General features: G+C 33.2%; 1 long non-coding RNA gene across 3 annotated transcripts in view; it reads right to left on the minus strand.

Annotated features, from left to right (window-relative positions):
- The window catches only part of LOC118733429, a 71,371-nt gene extending 53,588 nt beyond the window's left edge, over window positions 1-17,783 (minus strand). The window contains exons 1-2 of one of the 3 annotated variants that reach the window (XR_004992257.1): window positions 17,531-17,783; window positions 15,704-16,458 (exon numbers count right to left, since the gene is read on the minus strand). This is a non-coding gene — a long non-coding RNA (uncharacterized LOC118733429). Of the gene's footprint in view, window positions 1-15,703; window positions 16,702-17,530 lie in introns of those variants that run through there. The other 2 variants (XR_004992258.1, XR_004992256.1) reach the window with 2 other exon arrangements.
- Between the last annotated feature and the right edge of the window lie 1,606 nt (window positions 17,784-19,389).

Below are 19,389 nucleotides of genomic sequence, written 5' to 3' on the forward strand. Positions count from 1 at the left end.
ACAGAAGAAGGGAGGGGATGGCGGGGTGGTTGGGCACGATTAAGAATAAGACTAGGTTAAAATTAAAATTAAGGCTACGATTGATAGTTTGAAATGGGGATTTATGTGTTATTTATTATATAATGACTGTTATAAAAAAGATTATAAAAATTAAATAAACACAACAAAAATAGCCAAAATTGTCATAAAAGTCACAAATCTTTTGTTTAGTCACAAGGTTACGCAAGATCGATTACCACCCAATTCAAAAGTTTTTTTTTTTTGTTTAAAATCGCGACTGATTTTTTTCGTCAGACGACATCAGTCGCTATTTGTTGTTGCTAGAATTGCTGTGGTTGTTGCTATGAACATTTCTTTTTTAATATATCGCACACCGTCTTCAAAAGAGTCACAACTCAAAATAATTTGTTTGTCAGAAAATGCGAAAAACTATTTCTTAGCACATGATAATCATATCGGCAAGAGCGACTTTACTTTAAGTTTTTTTTTTAACAAATCATATCAAAAATTTCCTCCAGCTTTTCTGAAAAGTAACTAAAAGCTCTGTGTACATTTTTAGCGCATGATTTCAAAAAAAGTTTGCCAAATTTTGGGTTGTGACTCTTTCGAAGATGGTATGCGGTATATGTATATATATTTTTTTAATGCAATTTAAATGTATCACGTGAGCTTACGCTTTTGACATTTATATTTACTCTTTTTTGTTTGTTTGCTTTCGTTGTGCAGTAATTCAAAGTTCACAACACATTAATCAAGATTTAAAACAAATCAATCAACGGACTTTCGCTTCGGTAAATTAATGCATTCTAAGAAGAAGATTTTTGCATGCAGTTTTCAATGGAATGAAATCATTTTTAAAAAAAGGTGTTAGCTGCCTTATTCCGCTTGTCGGAATGACTGTCGTTCGACGAAAATTGATATTTTCATTGGCGTTAGGAGGCAACCAATGACATAATCTACTACAAATTAATATTTCTATTTCATTTCGAAATTGCAAAGTTTGGAAAAAGTATTGAAATTTGCCGTTAATGTTTTTTATGACGACATAATTGAGCGACGGACTGTCGAACGATTAGTGTTTTATTATTCCAGTAGACGGCTAAAATTTCATGTTACCCTTAATCAGAATTGTTTTAATATACTTTGATTATTCCCTGGCTTCTAAGAATTTTGAAAAGTAGAATTTTTTATAATGTGAAAGAGCATATCCCAGAACGGAATCCTAGGTAGAAACTTATTCGAGTTTTGTCCATACACATATACATACACACACGACGTAAGTATGATAAAGTGAAAGCTTGAAGTAGCTGGAACTTTGGGCAATTTTGCTGACGGTGTTGTGCACTTTTTTCCATACAAAGCAGGGACCATAACGGTTATAAATTTTATATATAATCTTTATTATAAAAACCATAATTTAACCACAATAATAATCGCTATTTCCTGGTTAATTTTTTAGATCATAAAAGATTAAAATCGGTCGATCTCCATCATAATGGTTAAAATTTTGGAAGAAAATTTAAATCCGAAATTAGCGATTATTTTTTATCGAAGAAAATATAAATATAAAATTTCGATTTCGGAAATCGGAAATCTTTTCATCACTTTCATCATTTTCTATACGTATTGATTTGAATTCCTGCAGTTGGCGGGAACTTGATTCTGATTACTTTTATGAACGTATGAACGATTCAACTTTAATCAATCAACAGGCTAATTTTTTTAGTATTGTACATCTTTCTGTTGCACCTTATTTACTTACTACCGTTCCACTCCTTACTGCATTACTTGCTCTACTTACACACACACACAAACACCTTTAGCAGGTGACTCATACGCCTGGGGATCCTACATATTAAATAAGTAACTTTTTTGAACTGATTTCATACTTATTTGTTTGTTTATTAGTTTGTTTGTTTTTGTGCGCGTGGAAAATTTTCAAAGCGTTAACGCAGTCTGCGCTGTTGTATGCACTCGTCAACAGCGGCAAAAAATGTAAACACAAAAAGAGCGCAGCAACAAAAGTGATAAACAAAATTACGAGAGTGCACAGACGGACAGTCAACCAGTGACGTGTCGAATGGCATTAAGCATACATACATATATGTACATATGTGTGAGTGTGTGTACGCAGGTGCGCCAGACAACCGATAAGAACCGAACATATTTATTTATATGCAGATACGAATTCGGAAAAATGCGTAATTAAATATCATTATGAATAACAAAATTAACATTAATAATTACTGTTTGCTGTCGGAGGCTTGTACATTTAATTAAAGCGCGGAAAACATGTAATTAACGCGTCATCGTATATGTATGTATGTACATATATAAATGATAGAAAAATGAATTATTATAGCCATAAATTGGAAAATCATGTGGAGATCATTAACTTGCATCTACACTTGTATGTATATTAGGGTGGTCTATAAAAATATCAACATCATGAAGCTGATACATTATTTTGTTCTACGTATCTAGTAAAAACGTCCAGAAAAATTTCAAAATTTTAAAAAATTTTAGTGTCCAACAGGGTTTGAAAATATTAATTTTTTTAAATAAGAAAATAAAGAGGTGCTCCAAACAAAATTTAGATGTTGAAATTTTAAGGACCACCCTAATGTTATGCATACCGCTATACATAGGTTTTTGTTTACATACGTACATATATATTTATTGCCTAGCTAAAAGAAAAAACAAATTGTTTTACATATACACATGTGTACGTAGGTAAATATTAAATCAAAATAAATTTGACCTTCACCTACACTCTAATTGTAAATTCAGTCATTCGATACCTTAAATATCATCAATTTATGTAATTTTATTGCTTTCAACACAATGCCATGTTATGTATTTATAGGTCATTAGCTTAATACAGATAATGGGGTATTCATTATATAGTTTTGCGGGTTAGTTATTTATTAGATTTCTTAGAAGTGTTAAAAAATACATATGTATGTACATATTAGGGCGGAGTAATTTAATTTCGAAAAAAGTGTATGGCTCAGGCGAATTCTACGATCGATTGTAAGCAAAAATGGTAAACAAACCATATACCAAAAATGAGGTTTGACCCTCCCAATTTTTAATAGAAAAATCAGTGTATTATAATTTTTTTTTTTAACGAAATTAATTGGCTAACTAACTGACTATGCAGATAATTTTGCTGAAAATTCCTCGAAAGAAGAAAAATATTTACGTAAAAAATTTTAATTACGTGGGATCAATTCAACAGCTAAAAACATGTAAAAAAAAAACAAAAGCAATGCATATGACCAAAAAAATATTGAAATGAAAGACACATAATAAACTAATTAGCTCACAATTCGAAAAGAACTTTCTCGTATTTATGTGCACATGTACGCTACTCGTATATCTCAAATACATAATCAGGGCTGCCAACTATACTTAGCTATGAAGTGCCATATTGAGCATAAAAAAGTGCCAAAATGTACCAGATAGAAAAATGAAAGTGCCAAAAAAGGCGCCATTCTTTTTACATAATACTTTCCATTTAGCAATAGATATAGAACACATTCCTAAAACAAAAGTCCATACATGCCAAAGTAAGAAAAACCAATGGTATAACTACACTATGAAAATTAAAAAAAAAAAATAAGCTGAGAAAAAGAAGTACGCGCAAAGGATTTCACAAAAATGTATTGAAATATTAGTATTCAAAAAGTTTTTTTTGTCAAATTTAAAAATTAAATGCCATTTGGAGTAAAATAGAGCCAAAATTGGCACGGTTTGAGCCAAGTTGGCAGCCCTGTATATAATATCCCGCATATAAAAAGCACGTGTTCAAAATGAATGTGAAATCTGTTTAGATATTCTTCATATATCTACACAAGCAATTTATTGCAATGTAGCGAATTTTAACACTAAACGAATGTGCACTGAAAGGTACGCAGCAACGTGTTGTAGGTTGCTGCAAGTTTTTTTTTGGTTTTGCTGAAGTAGTTTGGCCCTCTGCCAGTTGATTACTTTAAGGAATTTTCGCGCTTGTTGACATCAGTCGCCGTTCGGCTAGACACACACTCGTAAATGTCTATGGTTTTATGGCTATTTGCGCAAAGATGATCTGATATATCTACGTACATACGTACTTACGTATCTCGTGCATTGACGTAAAGTTTTAAAATATTTTATACGTAGATGATTTACGTGGTATTAAGTAATAAATTTGTTGCAGAAAACTACTAAGGGTCTCCTGATTGTATTGCGATACGAAATTTGCATGCCCCAAATGAGTGAAAACAGAAAATTTTACAAGCAAAAATAGAAAATCAATAACATTATATTGCACCTCAAGCAAGGTATAGCTCCAAACTTGCAGTATGCGACGTTTAAGTTGCAGAGAGATTTCTTTCTAATCCGAACGAGATTGGTTTGCAAACAAGAAACGATTTGGCTAATCATATCGAACGATATTGATATCGATAAATCTAATTATATCGAAAAATTTTTATCGATAACGATGTCAATAAAAATACGTATATGGAATACATACATATATCGTTAGGTTCATCGATATTTTTTCTTTCGTTTTTTCACAATTGTTATTTCGCGCCCGATTTTATCTCCGCTGATCGCTCTAGATTTACTGATATATATTTTTTTTAAATTCTGAGACCCTCCCTATAGCTTCATCCGTTGTCAAATTTGGTTTGAAGGCAAACCAGTTTCGTTGTGCCGTTTGCAATGTAATTTTTAATTCCAACGCAATACAGAAAGCGCGCCCCAAATACTTTCCCCACACTCCCGATGAATCCCGTAACCTTCGCAAATACACAAAATCTTCCTTGAAAACGTTGTATGAAATAGGCACTTTTTCCTGTTTTATTGAGACGAAAAGCAAAGGAGAAAAAAAAAATAATAATAATCGGAAGATGCCAAATCTTTGATTATTTTTTTATTTAAAATTAATTTGAAAGACATGTGAATTTTCAGTACCAACGGGACCCGCGGTACAATTCTGAAAAACGTCGTTCCCATCTCTACTCCAAACCGTTCAATTTTGACATTTTTTAATTGGGGATTATCAATATTTAACCTTTCTAGTATTTATATTTTACACTTTCATTTTTAAATGTATATTAAATGGGTTGTTTTAGTTACCATTTAGTTTACAATCAGCTTATTTTATCTATATTTTTATTCATAAACATTTATTTAGTCAGATATAGTATACGCATTCATAGTTATAATTACATAAATAAATATTAAAATCTGTTTATTATTTATTAAATATAGTTTCACTTACTCACATCAATAACCATTCATTGGCAATATTAATTTTTTTTATTTATTTGCCTTGAAATCCTTTAGGAAAATTTCAGCTCTCCCGAAATAGTCTAAAAATAGCGTCAAATTATGTGGCCGCAAAACCGCAATTTACAGAAATTGGCAATAACTTAGCATTCAGCCCTTTTCAACCAATAGTTTATCAGTACTAAGTGCTTCTCAGCAGCTGCAATAAAACAGCATATTTAGATTTATAAAAGAATTAGAGCTTTGTCCTCACAAAACCTGAATAATCTGAGTATGGGGCTCTCTCTGCCGCAGCATCGAAAAGAAAACAGCTGAATGATTGGTATTTCACTGATATTGAAAACAAATAGTTAAATGCACACTGCAAGCAGCCATTGACATATACAAACATACATATGTATTTGTATACATATATGTATGTAGAAACATACATAAAAGTATATGTATGTATCGCCTTTTCTTCTTAGAACATTTTGTTTATATTTTCACGTTTTAATTTTATACGCTTATATGCAATTTCAATTTCGCGTTTTAATTTTATTTTATACGCTTATATGCAATTTCAATTGTTATTGCAATTGCAAACGAGCGTAAGCGTGCACATGTGTAAGCAAAAAGTGCAAATAAAAAAGCTCCTCGTGTCGCCAACTTTTAATGTCAATGCGAAAGTGTTTGGCATTGCAAGTGATCAGATTGCGAAATATATGCTATTTCGCTTTTTTTTTATTTATTTATTTTTTTGGCGGGGAAGAGAAAAGGCAGAATAAGAATATTAATAGAATATTGTAAGTGGTATATACGAAATTATGGGAAAAATAATTAAAGTAAAACTAACAAAGTGGTAATAAAAATTTAGTAAATAAAAAATATTAATAGGCTGCTATGAATGCAAATAAACCAAAGTAAACAAAACGAAACGAAACGAGAAAAGGAAATGTCAAAATATTCGTAAATAAGTTGGAGAAAAAAATGCTAGAGAAAACAAATGCATAATATCGCAAAATCGCTATCTGCAAGAGATGTGTTGCATTGCTGAAATCGGAAGTGAAAACCAGTAGGCCAACATGTCACTTTACGTGCATACATATATATGTACATAGCGAAATACGTATAACTTTGTACATATGTACAATATTCATTATACACAAAACAAGCAAACAAAAAAAAAAAACAAAAGAAAACTAAACACAGGAGCAAAAAACTGATAGCAGTGTACATAGGGGAGGCGTTCGCAATTAAGCGCGCTCATTGGCGTACACACCCTGCCGGCAAAGCTTGTACATACTTAGTTTTTAACTAGAATGATACCACACTTTGCATTACAGCTCAACTTTCTTCGTCTTACATTTATTTTTACCAGCAACTAGTATTTCTCATTTGGCAATGTCTTTCGAAATGTCAATTGACAAGATATGCATTAGCGTCAACCCATTGAAATACTAAGAACGCCATACAAGTTGGCGTCGAAAACTGCCTATGCATTCTTAGTTGAAGAACACACTAGGTGTATTCACGCAGTCTTGCAAAGCCTTTGCAATGTGCACGGCGTGCACGGTTTGCAAAATTGTCCCATAGAAAACCGGTTTTTATCGTGCAATCCCTGCAATCGATGCACCGTGCACCATGGGCTTTGCAAGACTCCGAGAATATCCCTACTATTCTTTTCCGACCATCTGAAGCTAGGGTTTCATGTGCGCGAAAAATGGGAGAGAGTAGTACTTAGTTTACCTCAGCAAATTCAAACGCCGGAAAATGCACACACACAAAGAATAATCTCTTACTAACACAACTATATACCGCACATGCCCACACGTAACCTATAACCTGTTTCGGACGGTCCGAAAAGACTAGTGCGTTTTCGCTTGTTGGTCTGCTCAGACAGTTTAAAAAGACTAGTCTGTGCAGGCGCAATATGTTATTTTGCTCGCGCTGCTACACTAGTAGCAGTGGACGATATAGTTGAGCCCTGGCGTGCCATCCTAGAAATTCACGCTTCAAATCCTGCAGCAGCGGGATTTTTTTTTTATTTTTTTCGTTATTTCATTTAATTTTTTATTGTATTTGTTTTTTCTTTTTAATTTAGTTTTGTTTGCAAAGAAAAAATATGTTTTTTATTTCATTAAAGTTTTCGTATTTTCGAATACCGAGCGGATTCGAAGCTACGATCTTTTATGAGTGAAGGTTAGTGACCTTTTGAATATTTTTTTTTTTTCGCAAACATTTTATAATTTAACTGTTAAAATTGGATTTCTATTCATCCGAAAAAATTTAACCGTTATTTTATGATTTTTATTTTTTCGAACAAAAATCTAAATATGGATTTTTATTTTTTCGGACAAATTTATTCGTGACTTAAATTTCTGGATCGTAAAACATTTAAAACTGTCACAGAAATGTTGTTTCCGTTATAACTGTTCAAAATTATGGCACAAATTAAAATTTAAATTCACAAAATAAGGATACAATTTGAACGAAACATCCTTAGGTTTTAATTAGTATTTACTACGGCCTCATTTCCCGCGGGGTGTACACTAATTTTGTTTATAACACAGAACTTGTATAGAAAAAGTAGAAAAATATTGAACATACATATAGACACACAAACACACACACACACACACACTTTGTGTGAGTAAATTGGAGGTATGTCGTTTTATAGGAAACACAGACTGCCGGGCAGACACACAGATAAACGAGCAGACAAGGTTGGCAGAGCGCCAGCAAAAAACGTATAAAAAAAACGCTTATTTGGTTGTAAGTTTGTATGTACATATGTATACCAAATATGTATATACATTGTAGTATTTATGTAGGTACTTTCAAACATATTCTGACATATTTTATTGGGAAATGCTGGTTGAGTTGATATTTTCTCTTCATCTTCTAATTTGTTGCCTATTTTCATCTGTTGATGTTGTGCTCTCATTATTATTGCTCTTTTGTTTTGACAACATTCTTTCACTAAAATTAGCTTTACACATGCTGTTGGTTAAGCATTCCCTGTACGACTACAACGACTCAGTGCCCGAAATTGCAAAGTGAATGCCAATGCCAAGGTGTTGCAAGTCGTCTCGTGTGTTCATTTGTAAAGTGGGAGGTTGAGATGATGCATTGCGGATTAATTAGAAAATTAACAAAAATTAATAAAATAAGTAAAATAAAACTGCGAATAAAAATACAAAAAATATAAGGCACTATATTTTGCGTATGTACTTAAGCAGCTTTACAATTACATACTATGTATATATATTAGGGTGCTTTTTTCGGCGATTATTTTTTTTTTCTTTTGACTCCCACCTCGAAATTTTGCGGGGAATATCTAAAAAGAAAAATTTTCAGGGAACTTGTTTTAAGATATTTCCCATAAAATTTCAAGGTGGGACTTAAAAAAAATAAAAAATGGTCGCCGATTAAAAAGCACCCTAATGAAAATGTATGTGCATTAAGGCGTATCAGGAAAAAAGTTTAGCGTGTGTCAGTTTTATTTTAATACTTGTGTCGGAAAAAAAATTTTGGGTGAAAAATTTTTTTTTTATGCACCCACTATATAACTTTCTTATTTGCTATCCGAGTTTTAAATTTTTATGTCACCGAAAAGGCCTCGCTAAGGACTATAATTGAGCAAAGCCTAGCATTTTTGCCTTATATTTTTTAGCTGATAATCTGGCCTTGAGAATGGATCATATGGGTTTAAGTCCTGTGAATATGAAGCCATTTTTTTTCTAAAAAAAACGTTGATTTTCGCAAAATGTATGCGATGGTGGCGAATCTTATTGAAACGTCCAAAGACTTCTACCGAACTATTTCGTGCCCAAGGTAACAAAGCATCGTTTAAAATCTTTTTACCGTAGATTTTTTGATTTACCTTTAGGTCCTGTTCAGCATAAAATTCCACTAGAGGACATTCGTGCAACATGTAAAGCATTCCTTGACAGACTTGTTGCTATTATCCGCGCTAAAGATGGATACATCCAACAGTAATTCATTTTTCTTAGACCCTGACTAATTAGTTCTTATGATGAACTGATGTTTTTGAATAAAACAAAGCAAAGCAGACAAAATTATTAAATTTTTAATTGGTAACACTTCGAGTGTCTACTCCTGTAGACAGATTTTTAGCAGTAAATTAGTGATCGATTTCTGTATTTAAGCGACAATATATTCAATAAAACATAATTACTTTGATTGTGGCAGGTGCGAGTAACCTGTAGCTAAATATCAGAAAAAATCCAGGTATTTAAATATACATATGTACATATTTATAAAAAATTTCGGTTAGCAAAAAAGTGAAATAAAAAAAAAAAAATCATCATAATAGTCATTTTAATTGTAGGTATTGTAAAAATAACTTTAATTTGCGCCATTTCGCAGTGAAAACTTTTTAATATACATACAAACGCCGTAGAAAGGCTCTCACTAATTTTCTTTGAAAATCTACTACTCACTAAAAACTACGCTGAATTAAAAATTAAAAAAAGGTACAGTCTTCAATATCATACAGCATTTAAAATAAATTCGCAATTAAACAATTTGAACGATATTACGTTTTTAGTTCAGTTAGATAGCGCCTTTCTCTACTGCCGTACTGACCATATTACGTATACGTATAGTCTGACCCGCAGGTGGTTCTTTTTATCCAAACACTCACACACTCACACACTTCTAAATATGCGTATGAAGAAAAATAAATCAAAAAGTTATGAAATGTAGTTTTGTGTATTTTCATAAACATACATATACATGCATACATATGAATGTGTGTATGGCTCTATGTAGGTGTACATATGTGCTTGGCTATATATATTCGGCGAATTTTTCGCTCGTTATAGACTTCAATTAATCTTTTTTTGTTAATTTTTGCAGCTTAAGCTAAGTAACAACGTAAACATGGTTAATTGAGAAGCTAGAAAAAATATCGAAATTTGATACAAATGAATACATATATACATTTAACTACAATTTAATAGGCTCTTTATATACATATATCATGCTTCATGCTTTATTATTTTGCAATTTTTATTTGTTTATTTAGAACTTCTAGTTAATTAATTTCTTTTTCAAGCCAGTTGCTTTCGTGGAGGCAATACCCTCCGGCCAAATTAGTTTCATGCCACATGCAAAGTGTTTTTATGTATTTGATTGATGTCAAAATTTTATGTTTCTCGTTTGCTGTTTGCTTTGTGCTTGTTTCGCACTCTATTTTTCTAACAAGTTTTATCAGCACCGATATTTTTTGTTTGTTTGTTTGTTTATTTGCTAGTGTGTCACGTAAATGAAGGAGAAGTTTTTACATTCGTTCTAGATGCTTTCAGTTAAGCTTTTGTGTGTGAATTGATATCCGGGTCCGCTGAATTTTTTGTGTTAGTGATATTTTTGCGATATTCCGTTAATGATGTACAATAGTATATGGACTTAAGTACTTACAGTTCTAGCCCGTAGGCGCTGGTTCTTAAAATCAATGAGCTGAGCTGAGAATAGAATACATTTGTTCAGCTTTGGGGTTTTTTTAGGTTATTCTTTGTTTATATGCTTACGGTTGATTACGCATAAGTAGCCGCCTAAGGTATTTTGTAAAAGCGTGAAGCCTAAAGGTAAAAAAATATTTTCAGTGCTTTGGTTCATAAAGTCTTTCTGCCTTTCATTGCTCATTGAGCTGTGAAGGGAACTTGATCAATGTGAATAGCATTAAACCGGTTTAAGTATATGAAAGTATGAAGTCTTGAGTTATTATCAAGAAGAGATAAACTTCAAATTATAATACTGATATTAATAATTTACATGGGTTTATAATTATGGGAAAGATTTCTGGATATAAAAAATATTAAAAGTAAAATTTCTTATCGAAAATGCGGCAGGACAAATTTTTCACTCTGTATTTTTGACCTCTACAGTTTTCGGCATGAATAGGAAAAAGTATTTGGAATAGATCGAGAGATTCTATTACCATTTCGACCGCACTTTCAAAGCTACGCAAATTAAGCTCAACATTGCCGCTGAGCTATCAAAATAAATGGTGACTCCTTCAGATAGTGTAACAGCGCTTTTGAAGTGGTACAGATTTTTGGAGAGTATCTGGCGCTAAACACCTCTTCCATGTTTAATATTCAACTAGGACCCGTACGTAATGAGAATTACAGGAACTTAAGTCTAGATGCTGCACTTATTCCTCTAAATTTTCCTTGCAACTTGGTTAACCCAATCCAAACTATTACTAGGTAAAGTAATATCTTTGGTTATAGACATATTTATTTCTCCAAAAAAACTCTTGCCAATAATACCTGGCCCCTTAATTAGTATTAAAATCCTTTCTTTGTGGCTTTCCATGCTAGAGCATGTTTTGTCGCACGCCACGTCGCCTAATAAGCTAAACCTCCATAGTCAAATCTGCAAGTTTTATTTGTTTTTATTATAGACATAAAATATATAAAAAAATCGACGTAGCTGATAAATACAATATGAGCTATGCCTAGAAAATTTGGAACTGTTTTGTTGAGATTAATTTCATACATATGTATGCATTTATGTACACTCACATGAACTAGAATAGGCACAATTCTTTTCGTTTTTTTTTCTGGGTAATTTTTATTTTTTAGATTCCATTATTTTCTCAATTAAAATATTGTTCACTCTAATAAAAAACTGCTAAACGGAAGTTTCAAACTTTGTAGAAAACAAAAAAAAATCATCAAATTTTTATTGAAGAATTTTTTCAATGCGCAAATTTAGTATAATACAAGTAAACTGCAAGTTTAAAGTAGTTGCAAATTACTGTTGAATATTTACGAATTTTTTACATAAAACAAAGTTTGAAATTTTGATGAATATTTTACAATTTTTTTTTTTTAACTTTTTAAAAAGTTTGAAACTTACGTTTATATGGTTTTTTTTTGTTAGAGAATAAACTTTTTTTTAAGACAAATAATAGAAATCAAATAACAGAAAAATAATCCCGAAAAAAAACAGTGTCCCTATTTAAGTGCATCGGAGTGTATGTAAAAGAAAAATGATGACATTTTATGTCTGAAAATGGCAGACGAGTAAGGGAACTCCCCTCAGATTTTAATTTAAAAACGCAATTTAGATATTTGCCGTAATCTCTCTTAGTCTTGCTGAGTAAGAAAGTTAGTCTTGGTAATTGCCAAAACAACGAAGTTTTCCCTTAAACTAGAAAAGGGCTCAAATTTCTCCAATGAGTCGAATCTTTAACTGAAGTATTAAAATTTGCATGAAAATATATTGCCAATCTCGTGTTCTCCCTGCATAAATATACCACCACTGCGACCACTGATTAAATATATTTTAATTGTTTTCTCTTTGCATTTGCGTCAGACTCATCCGAGCCAACCAGATATATACGTTCTTAACCTCAAACATGGTCTGCTGTTTTTGCATTCTTAGAAATAAGTATTCTTCCATTGATATCAAATAGTTAGAAAATAATTATGACTATGCGCCTGCATTGTTTTGTAATTTGCGGTGTAGAAAACATTTGCCTCTAAGGTTGGGAAAAAATAATTAATTTATTTTGCTAAAAGATGAAGCCTGTATTACAAAGAAACTTATTAAGTACGTGGGAATTTTTACCACGCAATTTATAGTTAAAATCCATATACTAACTATCCATCAGACATTTGTGAAATATGGAATCAAGCTGCTACTGTGCTAATGAAGTTTGAAATAAGCTGTTAAAAATTATGGGGGGGAATATAAGAATGACTTTACTGTGTTTGGAGGAAAGTTTTTTTGCTATTTGATTTACGTTTTTTTTTTAAATTATTTTGTTCATTATTTCGTTAGAAGAGTGAAATTTTTTTTTGTTGTAGAAATTAATTAAGACATAAAAGAATTGTTTTGCATACAATGCGATATATTTACTTTGACTAGAAAATAAGCAATCAATCAGTTTACATTCCATGAATGAGCTATACACTGCGAATGCCTGACGAAACAAAAACCGCAAAGCTTAAAACACACAACAATATTGCTCTGAGCATACACGTGCGTACATAGTCGTATGTTTGTAGATAGATAGATACATATGCATGTATGTACATATGCACAAATGTACCTACTTATCTTTATACTACCTTTTGAGGCTTTGCCAACAACTCCATGGCTAGTTTAAAACGCAGTGCCTACGTACAATGAAAGCGAAATCTTATGCAAATATTTACTTGGAAATATCTGTTTTGTGCTAAATTTAATATAAACGACTAAGTGAGCGTTCAAGTACGAGTCAAAAAACGCAAAAGCGAAGATAAATAAATGAGAAAGGCGTGTTAAGTACGTTGTGGGCCTACATACATACATACGTGTTTTTGAAATACTACATACACATATGTATATTTATATACATACTTATATGGATATGTATGTGCATATACATATCTCTTAAGACCACCGGTAAGGTGCAGCAGATATCCTGATTTTCTTAAAGTAAATTTGGCGCCATAATAATTTGAAAAGTTAGAATATCCCTGAATTCCAAAATGTAAACCTACAAAAAAGCATTAGTCTATTTTAATCCGAAAGTATTGGAAATTAAAATGTCCAACTTGTGCAATCTTACTTGTAAGTAGCATTCAGGTGTGGTTGCAAACATTGGGCAGTTCCGGTTCAGAAATTAAAAAGACTGATGCTTTGTATTTTTATATTTTGACATTTCGAATATTCTCAAAAATTTGTAACTTTTGATTGCACGGCTTTGTGTGCACATTAGGTTAGTCCAAAAATGCATGTAAAAAAAAGTAGAGTGAGAATTTTTATGCTCTCACCCCCTATTTTTTATTTTGAAATAAAAAAATATTTAGAGGTAGCTCGAAGCGCTCAAAGTTTTCCATGTATTTTGTATGGGAAAAAAAGAATTTTTCGTGGAAATGGTATGGAATTCTTGAATTTTCGTTTTCGGAAGACTCAGTTTCTCTTCAACATATTCCCAATAATAATACCCAATTATTCTTTTAACAATTTTTTCTTAGTAACTATATTTTATAGGTCCGTCAAAACCCCTAGAAAATTTCAGAAAATGCAATGGGGGGATAAATACAAAATCTTCATTATTAAAAAATGGTTAAATAAATAATTGGATATTGTTATTGGAAGTCTCTTGAAGAGAACCAGAGATCCGATCGAAAAATATTGATTTTCAAGAATTCTATACCGATTCCACGAAAAGTTGTTTTCTCCCATACAAAATACATGAAAAACTTTAAGCGCTTTGAGCGACCTCTAAATATTTTTTGATTTCAAAATGAAAAAATAATGGGTATACTTTTTCGATATAGAACAATCCTAGGTGGTGAGAGCATTAAAATGCCGACTTTACTTATTTTGGACCCACCTAATGTGCATACATATATTAAACTGCGCTAGGTAAACAAGTTCGTCGTACACCTTCGAATCTGAAATATTTTTACAAGGGCATTTCGAAAACAACTTTTTTTGGCCGAACGTAGAGTCGCCTTTTTACATTTTTCGTCATATACTATATTTTCGGATAATACCTGAGTTCCCGTGGGTATGTATTAGAACGGGGTACTTCAGTTCAATGAATTTTTGAACAACAAAAATGTCTCCTCGAGACAAGAACATCGATATTTCATGCTGTAAGATCCCCCTAATGTATTACCCTAATGTCAGTAAAATAAAGAACACCAAAAATGATTCACCCTTAATTAGGAGGTATTTCGCCTGGCTTTGACAAAACAAAATATATATTTTTTTTTTGTACGGGTATACGGCAAACATTTTTCTGGTTGATTGTAAGGTGGTTGTATAAAACTTAGACCCACCCTACGACCCTTTGTGCTTGTATACATTGTATATACATATCTATATATATATGCGTACAAAATATACCAAAAAAAAAAGGAGTAAAAGCTAGTGAGTGAATGCTATGCAGTGAGAAGAAAGATAACTTGAAAGTAATTACGCTAAAAACCGAGGAAAATTATTAGTTATGTATACATATATTCATGCACTTATATATACATATGTATTTAGTTTAAAAATACACGTGAAATTGTACGGTTTTTGCAAAATAGCAGAAACTTGATAAAAAGCGGAGTTTTTAAGAAAGTATGTGAAATTGATTCGTATGCATGTATAAACTTAGAAATGTCAGTATATTATAAACATACATATATATTTATACATAGGTGATACACAGGTTTTCGGTTATTTGCACCGAAATTTTTTCTAAAATTCGGTACTACTAGCGTACATTTTTATGAAATATGCCTATCCCAAAAGAAAGCATTTTTTATTCTTCCTTAATTTTAAAAAGATATCAAGTCCTAACTGCCAAAAAGATGTAAGCAGCATTTTCTTTTTGATGCAGAAATGTTCCTAGAGCATCTAGATTCGCTTGCGTCTTTTTGGCGGTTAAGGCTCGATATATTGAAAGTTTTCCAACGAAACTTACCCTCCAAAGGCGCGTTCAAAAGCGCAACAGTTCGCTGTTTATTTGCCGCAAATGTATGTGAGATTGCGGGATATTTACAAAATTGAGCGTTAAACTTTTCACGCCAATATTTTAGCTATAGTTATTAATTTTTGTGTTTTTTCTTAGATTTGTTGTAGCGCTGACTTCTGTGGGTTCTGGAAAATGTGTTGCTCAAATTAATGATAGATCTCAAAATTTAACGCGTCTTTGTGTGTTTTAAGCTGCGAGGTTTGGAGTTCACTCAACAAAATTTGAAAAAATAAAAACAAATAAAATAAAGTCTCAACACAAGACTAAATAAATTTTGTTTCGTAATTTTATACTTTTAGTTTAAATATTTTTGATATGAGGTTAGAAAGTCTCTTGCCTTTATCAGTTATTTTAAAGTAATTTTTTACGCGTATGTTTTTTATTTCTTTTTACCGCAACTTTTTTACGTTTACCCCTTTTCAAATGCAAAATTTTTTGGGGCGAATAATTTACATTTCCGTTGTATGTTTTGCGAGCCAAATTCGAGGGAAACAAGTTTTTTGTGTAAAGATTTACGCGTTTTTCCTGTTGCGTTGTTTTGTTGCTGCCACCGAAATTCGTTGTACAGAAAGTCTTTTTGGCACCACCAGCCTTCGTTGTCGTCGTCGCCGTAGTGCCTCGTTACTAAAACTTTAGCCGAATTATTAAAGCGACCAGATTATTGCACGAAAAGCACGAACTGCTTTGTAGATTATTTGAAAACACTTGAAAAAAATTTACAATATTTTTTATTTAACAATTTTTTTTTTTTTATTAAATTTAATTCTTCAGAATGATTTAAGATTTTTCTAAAACATATCTTAGTAAGTGATATGGTAGGCAGTAGATAGAATTGTTGTATAAGAAATTTTTGCAAGTGCTACACAACCGTAAAAACGCTTAGGAGCGAAACACGACCAACTCGAAAACACACCAAAACGTTATTGAAACCTCAGATACGTTTTAACTTCGCAGATAGTTTTGCGGTAATAAAGCTAACTGCTGCCAACAAGGTGGCTACAGCTGCGGCTGCTGCTGCTGCTGCTGCTGCTGGGCGTTCGTGGCTTTGATGTTGGGCGATCGTGTGCGCAGCTGCGTCAACGGTGGCTGTGGCTGTGACTGTGACTGCGGCTACAGCGACCGATGCCGATGATCATGTTTTGCGCTCACGACGAACAACCTTAAGCCACCGATACCAGTTAGCAGAGTATCTAAGCCTTTAGCAAATAGAGCCAGCGTCAACGATGACGAAAACGAAGCCGCAGCTAAGTGGGCGACAAAGCTGGTGATCGATCGATAGACGGATACTCTGACACCACGGCGGCAACAACAAACAATAATCAAGACGCTGGTCGTGGCTACCGCGAAGTTCACTTCATTTTCATTTTACTTCACTTAAACATAAAAAAATAAGCACCAAAAAAACATTTAAAAAAAAGCATAGCGCAGAAGTCATCATAATCATTACACCCGCTCACTCGCACGCTCGTACGCCGCTCGCTTCAATTTGACGCGATCACCCAAACAGGCAAACAACATTCGTCGTATGCGTGCGTACAGATCTCGTTGACGGCGTTTTTGTGTTCGTTTCGCCTCGTTTGGGGGGGGGGGTGGTGATGTTGGAGGTGATAATTTGCACTTTGCCGACTTTGCTTGACGTGCTTGCTGATGATGCGAATACACAAAAACCTAAGCTCGCGAGTTTGTTTTACACTTCATTGTTGTTGCGTTAGCTTCTCGCTTTATTTTTAATTTATTTATTTTTATTTTTTTTTTTAACTTTTTCTTACTACGTACGAGTTAGGTGTTTTAGGTGGCCCGCTGCTGCTACAACTCGACTGCGGCTGAGAACGCTCAGTTATGGAATGATGTTGGCTCAAAACCGGACACAACGTTATATTTAAGTACTCCGCTCCGATCGAGCCAATGAGCCAACGAACGTGCCCAATTTGCGTACTTCGGCTGTTAGCAGCTTCTCGTACGAATGTTCGTTAACTCGCTTTCGGACGAGCTCAATACTACAATGGGCTAGCAATGGCGGTAGAGCACCGTTCGAACTGGATCCTGTTCGCCAATTGCGCTGTTACCAACAATGCTGCCACTGTTGCGGCGCTGCACGTGATGAGCTGCTGTTCAGCGGTGTTGATTCGTGTGGGGGAGCGTTGCCTCAAGGGCGTCTCAGGTGTTGGCGTTGCAGCAGCACCAGCAGCAGCACCGGCGCCAGCAGCGGTGCCGGGAAAGAGTGGCTGCTGTAAAGAGTATATGTACGTAGTTTAAGAGAGTGAACGGTCAGTGGAGTGTGAGTACTAATTTAAGCATTTAGAGAGTATGTATTAGAAATTGGAGTATGAGCTTTTGTTGTGGCTTAAATTGTTGCAACTGGCTTAAATTTGTTAACGAAGTGTGAGCTGCTTTAAAAGGCAGCTGCTCAATTATTGTGGCGCTCAGCTGTAAAAACTGTGCACGCCTCTTAACCAATCATAGTCGCATCTTCGACTCGTTTCAAAAATGTAAGGCTCTATATGTATGTATGTGCATATGTGTGTTTGCATGCGTGTGAATATTATTTTGATAATTTAATGAAATGGAGACTTAATGAGGAACTATTGAAAAGAAAATACCTACATATAGAAATGAGATACATGTAAATATGTAGTATGCATAAGTGTAAGTATACTTATTTTTTCCATATTTAAAAAGTTGCATACTCCGACATTTTTCAACTTGTTTTTTTTTAATGGCATATTATTCTCATGTCGATAAAAGATTGAGGCCAAATTAAGTATTTAATCTATTATATGTTACAAAGCCAAAACTGTTAGGAAATTAAAGTTTTGCTCATTGAACTTTATAAAAAACTAGCCAGTCACGGATGCGCGAGGCTTCGCCACGCGCTGAATGTATGCATATATACGTATTTGGAGAAAGAAATCATATGCCATCATAAATTAAAGTGCGAAGGCTATGCACTTTCATTTGGTATCTAATTTTTTATCCAACGAACGGTGAAGATCTTATAGTTTTTAAACAGGTGGCAACCCTACTCAGAAAAATAATACATTATTATTACACATCTTGAGACTAACAGCCGTATTCTAACAAAGTCACAAACTTTAGCTCACACTGCTGTGATTTCTACCGCGCCTCAAAGCTTGCCGCTCAAAAAATATGCCGCTTCAATTCAATTTTTTAAATTTTTGTGTATTTTTCTAGCACTAAAAATCTAATGTTTTGTGACACATTTCTCGGCGCACTTGAAATCACAACAGTAATGAGCTAAGTTTTGTGACTCTGTTAGAACAGAGGGGTAAGTCTTCTCATTTGACAGTGACGGTGCAGAACTGACGCCTACGCTTATTGGGATTGAATATAGTAATTTTCTTAACACGTGGCAACCCTATTTAAAAAATAAGACATTATTGTGTTTCTAGAGGCCAATCGCTACCATTTGACACCTTATTTTTTGTAATCCAACGAACGGCGCGGATCTTGATAGTTTTTAGACAGGTGGCAACCCTAGTAAAATTTTAAATAAAAAAGATCACTGTCTTATCGATAAAGAGTATATTGCAGAAAATCTCGTCAAAATCCATTTAGTAGCTGTCGAGATTACCGCGTACAAAAAATCTCGACTTTCCTTTATACTATGTATAGAT

The sequence above is a fragment of the Rhagoletis pomonella genome, unplaced genomic scaffold (assembly GCF_013731165.1).
Source record: "Rhagoletis pomonella isolate Grant_MI unplaced genomic scaffold, Rhpom_1.0 Rhpom_scaffold_00002, whole genome shotgun sequence".
NCBI lineage: Eukaryota > Metazoa > Arthropoda > Insecta > Diptera > Tephritidae > Rhagoletis > Rhagoletis pomonella.